This window comes from Habropoda laboriosa, unplaced genomic scaffold, assembly GCF_001263275.1.
Source record: "Habropoda laboriosa isolate 0110345459 unplaced genomic scaffold, ASM126327v1 scaffold68, whole genome shotgun sequence".
Taxonomy (NCBI): Eukaryota; Metazoa; Arthropoda; class Insecta; order Hymenoptera; family Apidae; genus Habropoda; species Habropoda laboriosa.
The window spans coordinates 2184880-2198214 of NW_017100195.1; positions in this window are offsets into that span (position 1 = coordinate 2184880).

Consider the following 13335-nt stretch of genomic DNA (forward strand, 5'->3'; position numbering starts at 1 on the left):
GGGCCTCGAAAAGATAGGAAGTCTTCGAAGTTTTTAATAGGATGAAGGTTCCTGAACGCTGAATAAAGTCTCGAGAATCATAGAGGACCTCCAGAGCCAACTAACGTTCAAGCCTTTGATACTTCTTCGTAAACTTCAAAACGCGTTAAACATTTCGAATTTTTCAACACCGAACATGTCAAATTTCAACTCGTGTCTGCAGATAGTTCTAATTTGCTTCAAATAGTTTATATTGCAATTACAGTTTTCAAGGTTTGACGTTACTTTCTTCTAGAGTTCCTTTTATGGCTGTTTAATGCTTTTTCTCGCTATGAAGATTGCAGAGCTTTTCACTCTATTTCAATGAAACGAATCGTACGATAGTGGAGTAAGAAATTGTAAAAACAGCATAATAGTAAAGCTCTTTCATGATTCGAAACTTTAACGTACTTCCTGAGCATTAGTGACTGTACACAGGGTGTCCGGTAAAGAGTCCAACAAACTTAGCAGGTCACTCTGAACAAAAAGTGTCATATACACTATAGCTGTCGCTCCTTTCGTTAGCGAGATGAGCATTATTTCTGCTGGCTTGATGAACTAGGATAAGTGATTGCTAATGATGCAGACGAAGCTCGTGCATGGTATTCAGTTTACGTTTCAGAGTTAATTTGGTTAGTTTGACGGAGTGTCTCGTCCTTTTTCAAGTGCAGAATATGTCGATATGATGCTCATATAAGGTTCCTGCAACGTTAATAGTAGAGCTATGGTAGCTGAGTATCCTGCCAATCTATGCTCTAAAATTTATCCAACAATTATCTGTACATTAAAAGTAGGTCGAAATGAATACTGTCAACCTATGCTCTACTCAACTCAACTTAAAATAAATACGTTGGAATTAGTGTTTCACTCTAAGTATGTTTTACATATTTTTTTCGATATAATTGACAAACGAAAGGAACAAGACCTACGCTATACTTTTTGTTTAGAATGACCTGCTAAACACGTGAGCAAAGTTTGTTGAACTCCTCGCCGGACACCCTGCATAATACCTTAATTACATTATCCCACCGTTACTCATTAGCCCCATCAATAATTACACAAATCCATTCCATCCAGAAGTAACAAATTTAAGCATTAACGTCGGCCTGCTTTCGCATTACCATTGTACCTTTAACATAAATATCACGTCCATATATCACTAAAATTGCAAATCCAAATTGTCGGATCGAAACGTAAAAAAAGAATGCTCGCTGTCATTGCAGATTAAATTCGACGTTTACCTGCGTACACTACCATTCATAAATATAAGGACACCTATTACGTTCGTATAGAAACTGTTATACGATTGAAATCACATTTCTTTGTCATACACTGCTCGCCAGAAATATTGCAACACCTGAAACGTGAAATTACGCAAATCTGAAATTTGCATATATCGTTTGAGATATTTAAAGAGGAAAATGATTGAAATTTGGTTAAAAAAGGTTGTTATGCGTTTTCCAGATTTGTGCAACCTCAATTTCTAGGCGTTGCAATTTTTTGGCGAACACAGTATATCAGTAAAAATATACAAAATGTTTACAGTATTAATGTCCAGCGTTTTTCTCGCCAGTGGCAGATTTGTGAGCAAAATAGAAGAGAACAAAGTTTCGTTATTTTTTATACACAGCAGAATGACTCGAATGGATTTTCAAAATGATTAAAAACCAAATGGACGATAATGAAAAATTCACGACAAGCAGGAATTACTGATAAAATTGCCGGCGCACCTGTCGTTCTACCTGTGCATATTGATTATACGATCGACGAAGGAGATCCGTTAAAAATAACGCTTTTTTGTCGAGCAACGAATAAAATCAACACCGAGGTCTTTGTAGCTCGACCAATTGCAGGACCTGCGATCCGTGAACGCGAGTTGCCTCATTAAATTAGATTTATACTGGACGGTCATGTTGTTAAACTCCGCGTGAATCACACGTGATCGATGTATCAGAAAAACTGTGATCGCAGAGCACAAAATACGCTTTTTCTAATAAAACAGAACGAATTTCATTTTTTCTCGTTCATTTTGCTGACCGTTTTAGCGGTCATTGATAGAGGGTGGACAGAGCGGGAAACTCGTACGTTCGCGGGTGGATTTAATTTGCAAAGTGTAAACGATGCTTTTAATGACACTTTCAAATGAGCGTCGCACCGGCGAAAATGTCAGAGGACTGTAAACAATAGTCCAGGCGTAAAACACAAATTTGCAACCTTTACGCGACGGAACATCGATTTTACTTGGCGCGCGATATTACGCGCGGCAACGTGAATATGTATTTATAGGCTGCTTAATTTGGATTCATGTAGCTAAAATTGTCCTCACCAACGAGATATCTCAGGTACACGATTCTCGTATGGTATTAAGGTTGATGTGATTCAAGTTGCACGCATTAAGACTCTGTTAATTAGAAGATTCCCGGATGAAAGGGATCGGTGTCTGTAATTAAATAGTAATATCCATCTTCCATATTTAATCTTAACACGCTCTTGGAAAAAGAATTTTCAATCGACTTTCTTAACGTAGAACTCGTTAGAAGTAATTATGTGTTGTAGGTATGAAATTTTATTGCCAATGGGGTCAAGTTTACTGTTTCATTTACTTTAACCCTTGCGCGACCGAATTATTTTTTCTTTTAATTTCTTATTCATCTACTGATCACGTTCTAGCAGGTACGTCGTCGTCAACAAACCCTTAACCGAACCTCGTTTTATTCTTCCACGCGAACTTTCTCGTTTCCAACTCCTTCAGATTTTAGTTTCCGTTCTTTTGTCTCTCCCCGGGTTAAGACTTGCCTTCGTCCTCGAGTAGCCTAAGAAGCGCACATGTGGCATCCAGGTTCGCACGAGGACGAACGAATTTTCCGTTTCCACCACTTTCTCCACTTCTATCTTTATCTATCGCTACTCCTGTCTCCCTGTCCTAACAATATAAAAACCCAGTACGCCTACACCTCCGGACAGTTTGTTCCTTTACGGACCATCGCGACGTACCCGCCGAACCGCTGCCGCCGGGACAATCAACAACGATTGTATATTCTGGACAAATTGTACGCCTATGCGACCATACACTTATTGTTAGGTTTTATGTAGAAACGGTTTATGGCACGATCGACCGGGAACGGTTATTTTTGAGTTGAGGATTTTCGTTTATTGCTTGCACGGGTCTAATTACATCCTGCGAGGGTCGCTAGAATTGCTTTGCTAGATTTTTAGCAATTTGTGTCCCTCGCGCTCAATAGCCTACGAACATACCATAAACCACGAATTTCCGAACGGCACATCTGTATGTAACGGTTCGCTTGCCGATTAGTCACCCGGAGGAAATACCAGATTTTTGGGACCTTCCGCCCACCCCTCGCGACCGTCTCCCAACCTTCCAAGGTGACAGCGCGCTAAGGGCGGTAAAGACGATATTAGACACGCTGATTGGCAAATGCAATCGTTCACCATTAACCAATAAGCGTGTCCCAACGAAAATCCCTCTCACGGACGTCGGAGAGTGAGTCGTCGAACCACCACGAACAAGGAGAACCAAGGAGCAACCAGCTCACATCACGCGATACCATAGATCAGTTTTCACAAGTCCCAATCATTTGGGTGGTCCTTCGAACCAGTATCTAGACAGCACAACATCCACACAGCTCGAAAGTTCATCGCCACAACCACGGGCATTAACACTTATACTTTAATAATTGAGGTGGAGTCAATCATTTGGGTGGTCCTTCGAACCAGTATCTAGACAGCACAACATCCACAGAGCTCGAAAGTTCATCGCCACAACCACGGGCATTAACACTTATACTTTAATAATTGAGGTGGAAACAGTGTAACGACGTTCCTCACCCACCTCAACGTCTTTAATAGATACTAAAATTGAGATTAATTTTTGTTCGAGTACTTAAGCGGAACATATGTGGGACACTGGTGATGAAAGGGTTAAGCATGTAAACTTCAGTATTTTTGGCTCTTCAATCAAACACTTTTTCCCAAGAGTGGTACATCTCCCAGTGGAACTCCATACGTCGATACTTTTCTCTTTCGTCAAACTTTCGAATTCATATGAAGATTAATCAGTTTTTTCCCCAGCTGAATCCATAGGTAATCGGTAAGATTGATGGCAGGGCTTTCTCATCGGTATTGTGTAACATCTATCTATTCAAATCGTAAATTTGAATATGAACCCTTCGAGAAATTTGATTCTTTTATACGCTTCTGAACGTTGTTAATAATAATAGAAATATACAACAGCACGTTTTTCGTAATTCATATTTGTCCATCGTAATCAGACAATTTTTTCAAAATGTATAGTTTCAATGAAATTCTTTTTTTAAAGATGGGATGTTTAATTTATTATGGCACACTTTACCGTGTTCTAAAAGGCTGGATAGCTAAGCAGATTTTAATAAGCACTTCTATTTATTCGGTCAGTATGTTTTTTTAATTAATGACAAGTGTTTTTTAAAATGAACTGTCGTTAAAAGTGAATATTTTGGTCGGTAAAAATAGTTAACAGTTGGTCAATAAATCTCAAATTTTTAGTTAGCTTATTTTATCATACACACTGACCATCCATTTAAAAGGCTGACAAATTATTACGTTTATTTTAAATATTTTGCATAGGTAGCTTTAATATTAAATATTAATTTTTATCTCAAGTACCGACCATTTATTTAAAATTCTGGTTAAAAAGTTTCGAAGATACTCACCCGATAAATAGCAGTCTTTAAGAGGTATACTCATAAATGGCTTTCCGATTGTTGCACGTAGAATAAGGATCGCGAAAATACATTCGATTCGTTGGTCGATCTCAGCCGAGAAATCATGAATTATTCGAGAAGGTACTTTGTAAATGGCAAAAGCTGGCCGTTAACCCGCGGTTTGAAATTGAATTCTCCGTCGTTTAAAGGTTAAGTTAAAATACCGTATAACGCCACGTAGAGCTTCATCTTTTATTCGTGACTCCGAGAACTGTACTTACCTCTGCCAGACATAGAAAAGCATTAAGCCCAAATGAAACATTCCTCCCTTTGAATTTTAACGTCCACCTTTGCGATGACACACGATTCCTGAACTTTTGTAATGTTACCGAACCGGGAGAAGCTTCGCCTGCTGAAAAAAAAAGGGGGTAGCTTGGAAATCTGTTTCATTCAACGCGACGCGGCGTTCGGTGCAGAAATGTATTCAAATTCTTCGCTAAATTAATTGCTCGAATTGTTCGAAATGAAAGAACCATTGCGAAAAAATAGTGTGTTGAAGTTTCGTGAAAGGAGGAGAGCTTCGTGGAATAATTAAATGAAATTTCGTAAAAAGTTGGCTAAAGAAAAGTTCGTACAATATGACCCCGGTTCTCAATTATTGGATACATAAATAGTAAGGGATCGCCTCGATTTCCAATTATTATCGGATGCATAAGCTAGCTGCTAACTATGCGGATAAAAAGTTGCTGCGAAGAGGTAGATAATAAATAGAATTTTTAATATATTCTGAAATCTATCGATGAAAGTTATGAAAATAAATCTGATATGAAAATTAAGAAAATTAATTCAACGCGTGAAATGATGTAAGATATTACGTACACTCTCGTTCATAGGTATTGAGACACTTAGTGAATGTGGAGCATACTGAATCCTACTGAAATCTAGCAAAATTTGCCGAAATCTACTGAAATCTGCTGAATTCTATTAAAATATATATTTACTGATATGCGACACTAACTTTGACAAGAAAATGTAATTTAAATCGTATGATACTTTCTACACAAATATAACGGGGTCCTGATTTATGAGCAATAGTGTGTATCGTCACAAGGAGACAGAAATACTCTGGTTTCTTACTTAATTTTTACTCTTCGTGATATTCAGACTACAATTTAATACAAAAAATAAACATTAAAAAAAGTACATCATAAATTAAATCTGAAAAGTCACTTGCAATTAAACAATTGTATTGCTTTTATCGAGTACACGTGCAAACAAAGAAACAATAAAAATTGCAAGTCTGACAAGTAAGACAAAAATTACGCGGATCCTTGCTAATTACTGAATAAATGTGAAAAATATTAGGGAATATCGTTTAGTCGGTTGGTCAACAAACGTCAGATACACTGACGAGTCAAATAAATTCTGCGTGTTTATGCAACAATCGCAATTTCATGGAAAGTGATTATCCACTGTACGATTATTCCAAGCGTCTGCCTCGAGAGATTATCTACGTCATATTTATGCCATGTCGCGTGTAAGCACGATTAACCCGCATCTGTTAATCGATTGTACAGCAAAGAACTGCTGGTCGTTCGCATAAACAGAACTTTATATAAACAGTCTTTTAGAAACTGTATATTAATAGTTAGCCCGTTATTCGTGTCTTATCTCGGTTGTGCGAGCACCGGAGCAAACTGGAGCATAATAACAGTGTAATTAAGAATTTTCCAGGGAATATAAAACTGAGGAAAATTGGCGAATTCTTGATGCAGAGAGTTTCAGGAAAATAGAAATATTAAACGTGCAGTGTTTGTGATCAGTACGAAGTAAATAGAATGTAAACTGCTGGCCCAAAGTTTGGAATCACTGTGCGTTGCAAGGTATAGTTGGTGGAAGCGATATAGCGAGGTCGTGCATAAATGAAATGATTCCATTAGTCATCGTGCACTATTTTTGCATTTACATGCTGTATTTCTGTCCATAGGTGTCACACTCTTACATTTGATGAATTTAACAATTTTTGAATTATGTCGGTAATAAAGTGTGTTCCCCTTTCTGAAGAATTTAATTAAATTGGGCTGGAAAGGGTTGAAGGGCGACACATCGTTGAATTGATATTTAAAATTTCTGCCTACAATCTCTTATTTAAGTTATACGATATCAAGCCTCCGTCGTCAGATTTATTCTTGACAGACTATTCTAGACATCGAACGGCCTTTAACGAGGCTCGAGCTCGAATTGCTATTTTGGCGCACGGATTACGCGTACTTTGAGGCCTGATTGATTCTACGACTTCGCTATATTAATTTGGTTAGTTTTGGCTGTATAATCTTTTCAGTTAAAGCAGCGTGATTTTTGTGAAGTGCAATTCCCCTTAACTTCCTGGACCTATGCCAGTGCTGTTCAGCCATTGCCCGTACGGGCAGCGTATTGGGCTTCCCCGGGCGTAAATAAATCGGCGGGCACCAAGCTGCGTCTTAGTAATAATTAGTAACTATCGTCTGTCTTAAAAAAGACCTATTCTCCTATCACAAGCGCCTTTCTTCCACTTCGCTTTAATGCATCTGACATCAATAGCCCTCAACTTTGCCCTCAGCTCTGCCCGCGGGCAACGGTGAGTGCCTTTGCCCGCCTGAAGGGCTGCTGAACAGCACTGACCTATACGAAGGTAAAACACATGCTTCTCTTTTTTAAAAGTACCAATTTTTTAATTGTTTATTTGAAGCCGTGAGATTTATGAAAATGAAATTCCTTCAACTTTCCCTCTAACTTTAATCTATACGAGAGTAAAACGGACGATCCGTTCTACGATCTCACTCTATCGGTTCCACTGACTATACAGAAAAATTTCCAGAAAAATCTTAGCGACTTTAAGAATGTTCTAACCAATTTTTTGTGATTCAAATTAATCGATGCAAGGTAAATTGCTACTGATCTCCGCAACATCAGTTTCTAACGTACAAAGAATTAGTAGCAGATTGAATATCGATGAAAATTGACAGATAGTGCGTGTATTTCGAAATTACTCGACGTGGAAAGGATAAAACGACATGATAATTTGAAACACAAATTCGCAATAGTAGTACAATATTTGAGCAATTCCGCTTCTAGAATTTCAACCAGTTAAACGCGTTTTGCAAAGAGGAGATAGCAAGAAGTATTAAAGTCTGTTTCGTCACCGAACCAGTTGCTTGTCGGGTATGGAAAAGTTTTTGCTTGTTCTTCTGGTTTAATGAAACTCGTGTCTACAGACACGGAAATTTAATAACTTCTCTTTAGCAAGAAACATCAAATTCTTTGGTTCTCAAGATTTACATCGCTGCATTGAAATGCAATAAAGCTTCCGACGATACAAATATTAACGAAAAATTCATTTAAGGAATTCTACGTAATTCAATCTATTTACTAAAAAGTTGCTTGCTTTTCGTTGTTACACAATTGTGCTGTATTACTGTACTACGAAATCATTTTATAGAGAATTTTGTTTATGCATAATACTTAGGGGAGATATTCATACAGATATTAGAAAATTTATCATTGAAGTGTTTTTTTACACTTTTCTTTGTAAACCTACCATGTAAAATACGTAAATAAACAATTCATTAAAAATATTTATTTTCATTCATTTAAGACGATAGGTATATGTATAGAGGAGAAGCAATGGTTAGGTTGAAAATTGTTGAAAGTAGAGTGCTAACATGAAAAAATGTCTTCTTTGTGATAATCAACAAAATTAGCGGAATGCATTCTACAATGAAACATTAATTTCCAATACTAATAATTCTTCCGGATTAACAATCTTCCAAAATTATCTAAATAACTTAATAATTATAATTATCTAAAATAACACCACAACTGCGATATAAATAAACGAACTGATATATTTAATCGATATTATTTCCATAATAAATAAGAAGAAAAAAACGTTTTCAATTCGAAGTTATCGAAATTTCGAAGATTTTCCACGACCACTGTAAAGCTTGAAAATCTCCTCCGTCGAAAATTCGAAAAAACTCGCTTTATTACGAATTGACAGAGAGATGTGATATTTTTCAGCAAGTACTTCGCGATTCAGCACGAAGAAATACCTAAGTTCGAATGGGGGAAAGGAGTGAAATTACGGGGAATAATTTTCCACTACGTCAGGGACCCTAATAGAAGCTCGTACACGACCATAGAAAAGCCGTTGCCAATATTGGTCCTGAGATCGAACATCTTCTTCGAAGCTTCTTAGCGTTGAAAACGGATATATCGAAACAGCTTTCCTTCGGGGACTCTCTATTTCCCCCGGTGGATGGTCGTTCCTTCCAGGAATCCTACCTAGACGATAGTATGCGTGGCTCTACGCGGTTATTTTCTCGATTAGAATGTGAATGTCTCTGTGGTTCGGTATCAATAGGAGCTTCGTAGAAGCTCCCTTTTATTTGCTTCGAAATGTTCATGAAATTGCGTCTCATGATACTTATTCGTCGAAATTTTCATCTTCAACGTGAACAGATTCCTCTTTGGTTCTTCGCTGATCTCCCTTTGCTACTGAAATCTCTACTTTCTGCAACTTTTGCGTGTCCTTTTAATATTTTTGCGGGTAATATCTCCCTTTGCTTCTAAAATCTTCTTTTTGCAACTTTTGCGTGTCCTTTCAATACTTTTGAGAATAATAATATTGTAATAATAAAATTTTTTTTACAAACGTCATTTGTTTCTATTTTCTTTCAAGGACACCTATGCTTTTTTACACGAACGTATATATATTTTTCTACTGTACGTTGTAGCAGAAATTGTTGTGCATTTAAACATTCGCAATAGTATAATCTTGAACTAAAATTTTGAATCAAATGTGAAACTTTCTTCCACCAAAAAAGTGTCTCTTTCATCTGGTTCACCCTTTGAAACTTTCTCGTGTCACCGTAGCTACAGAAGGTAATTACGTAGCCTATTTTACGTTGCCCACCGGTTAGATAAATTAATAAAAAGCTATCGGAAAAATAGGTGTGTTGACAAACAGAAAGACCAGCGGGAAAAGGACACGAAGAGTAGTACACGGATGGTTCGAGTCACTTCTTAAAGCTTCCGTTTTAATACATCCGAGTGCTCGTCCCTTCCTGACAAAAACATACCGGGGGTAAACAAGTTCTGTCCTTTCTTCTCAATTTAATTTCCAAAGACAGAGACGAATAGTTCGTCGCACCGGTTCCCTCCACAATCGGGTAGCTCGACAAAAAACCTGGCCGGAGGAGAGCTCATCAATGGATTTCATTGATAGACAAACGTAAGTGCATGCGCCCTTTACTGGTAAGGAGTTAACAATGGCAACGGGGAGGGTCTTTCGAAGTCAATCTCGCTTTTCTTTCTTTGCTTCCCTATTCCTTCATCCTTTTCCCTTTATTTCTTTTATATTTCTCTTCGCTCTCTTCTTACCCCGACTCGCGCCATCCTTCCTTCTCTTCGCCCCTTTGTTCACTCCACTTTTTCCCTTTCCAGGCAGCACATTTTTCTCTGTTCGCGAATATTCCGGAGGATCGCGCCGAATGATCCGGGGGAGAGTTAGGAAGGGGATCTGAGGTCAGTGCAGTGGTCATAAATCTCACCAGTCGAGTCCTTTCGAGCGATTCCGTGGGATCGTTTAAAATTCCAGATTGGTCCCGTTAAAAAGTTTGCTCGTAAGGGGTGCCGGTAACCGGCGTCGATTTCTCTCGCCCATCCCTCCATTTCCACCCATCAAGTTTGCTCGGGGAGACGCTTCCGTGGCTTTACAGCAGCGCGCCGTTGACACTTTTACAGTGTCCTAATTCATTGGATCAATGCGCCGGTAATTAGGCGCCATTATGCGGCAAGATGAGTCGTCAAGTTTGGAGTTGCACGACCCGGTTCCCGCTTCAGAAGAGTCGAACGCCAACGGGAAACGAACATACGGGGGGCGGGGACCGTGCTTTCGAACTTACGAAAGTGGATACCGAAGGAGATTGATGGCGCATCCGCGGAATATTCGCTAGAAACGCAACGAACCGTTGACAATCTTTGTCGCGCGGTTCTCCAGCTGAATAAATAAACGACAGGTGAACGAGAAGCTCGGATCAATTCACCGGCGTATAGACTGCGTTTAATCAAACCGTCCTTTCAGCCGGCTTCTTGTTCGACATTCGTCGTTTATGACGTTGTTTATGAGGATGAATGGTCTTTTGAAGTTGACAGAAATTACTGTGATGTTGCTGGGTGCTGGCACTTCTTCATTTGATGTACAGGGTGGACTGGGACTGATGGTATAACGGGAAAGGAATGTTCGGTCGTGGCCGCAAAATTATTCATTTTGACGTTTTAAAATTTTTAAATAAAAATTTATTATATTATCGTATTAAAATTCGTTTTAAACATTCATGTGGAAGAAGAATTAACTTGAGGTGAAAATGTGCCAAAGACAGTGTTTTTGCACGAGTTCGCGATGCAACGCGATCTATTTTACTAAATACGGCGCGTTCATGAAGATCGTAACTCTTCACTCCGATGTTTCGACACCGCGTATCGTACAGTGTTTTTTCCTTACGAACGTTTCCGGAGGTAAGGAATGATACTTTCGATGTGTCTTTTGGTTTTTACTTGTTCTCATGAAGGGTGTATTTTGAACTGTTATTTTGTGGTGGTGCGTGGGTATATATTGGGTCGGTGTATGTTCTGATTGGTTGGACGTTGAAGGTGGTGGAAAAGAAGGTCTCGAAAAATGCGGAGGTGTGATTGGATATTAGGAAACTAGTGGAAGGAGAACGTGAGGGTGAAGGTGGTGGGCAAAAGTTTAAATAATATGGGAAAAACCCGGAAAGGGGAAAGGGATAGGAAACATGACCAGGATGCGACGTGAACTGTTTTATGGTAGGGAAGGAATTTGTTAGGGGCTAGGAAGACGGCGGGAAAGGACTGTTTATTAGTTTATGGCTCATTACTGGCCGGTGGGCTGCGCGACCGGACAAGGACAATCGAACAGACAGTACGAGCACATTTTTGGAGGCTCCAACAGCAGTGAAAAGGTCAATCGTGTATTATTGAAAATTGTGAAGGGATTTAAATGGAAATTAATTGTTGAAATCTTGTTAAATATTGAATAGCAAACGGTAGTATTGTTCCTGTTGAATTTTTATTACTCGTAGCAGTTTCAGTTTAAAAATCAACTAGCAATTGACAAACTTTATATTCCCAATAGAATGGAAAATTTTTTAAATTTGAAAATTTGCAAATTAACAATACTTGGAGGTAACTAAAATTTGCTTTCGACTGAAACACGTAAATCTATTAGTTTTACATGTGAGAAACTTCTAATTGCACAATAACACACAGACTATTTTTCGCCTGAAATCCGGAAATAAATTGTGGAGCACCTGAACCGAGATAATTCATTACTCCAGTAGGAACTTCCGGGCGTGTGATACGTTACGAATTAGTGTGTTTAGCTTTCCTTGCGTGTACTGTTCATAAATTGTGTTGTTATTTTACCGGGCACCTTAATTAAAAAAATTAAACTAGAATTGTGAAACATAAATGAAAACATGAAAAAGTAGAAAAAAGCGTGAAATTGTGTTTTCCCTAACTGCGTTGTTCTACGTTACATTAATTAATCCGAATAACTTTCTATTAAATTATAATTACCTTTGTGTTTGCCTGCGAAATTTGTTCTTTCTTTCTTGAAAATGTGCAATTATGTTGTCGATAATATGTCTCGTTAAAACGTAAACAACCAAATGTCCAAATTAGAATAATTAATAACTAGAAACCTCGACATATTTTTGGTTCTTGCGGTAAAAATATTTCATTTACCAAAATTTCGTTTCCTGCTTAAAATAGCATTTCATACGAACCGCGCCACCAATTACGATAATATTTCAAATATTTTTTCTCTAAATTTTACCCAGCTCTGCTTTTTCACAGCGACAAAAATTCTGCTTCAATTATCTCGCTGTTCCCCTGGCAGAATCTTCAATTTGCATAAATACCTAAATAAATATTCCACTTGCACAGCTGAGAGGAGAAACGTCGAATTTTTCCAGCGTAAATTTCCCAATTGCAGCAGCAATTTGTAATAACAAACTGAAGCCGTATCTCAAGTGTAATATAACGTGGGTTCGAAGCGAAAAATTCGTGGAGAAATATCGAGATGCGATGATCCCGCAGAACTGTGAACGGATGGAATTTCGCGGATTCCGGGATTCACGGTAATTCTCCGTTGAAAACGTTACTGCACGTCGCGGGCAGCTGCGGAGGAGAAGCCGTATTGTGCGTCAAAATGGCCTGGAGGATCGAATTTTGCGTTCTCGACACGCGACTCAGGGAAGGTTCGCCCAATACCACAAATTCCAAGCAAATTCCTGCCATAGAGGGTGTGTTACAAATTCTATCACTTCAATTTCACGACGCCTCTGCTAATTTCACGGGAACGTGATCGACTATGACGGCAATGCTGGTAAATGTAAAATAGAGATGTATAGGAGAGTTGCATATATCGTATTGATATTTTCAATCATACTTCACCGATTATTTTCTTTCTTTTTATTAACCCATTTGCAGCATTAGTGTTGGCTCCCACAATGTTCGTGAAGCCTGATTATTTAGCAAATAATTCTTTACTTTT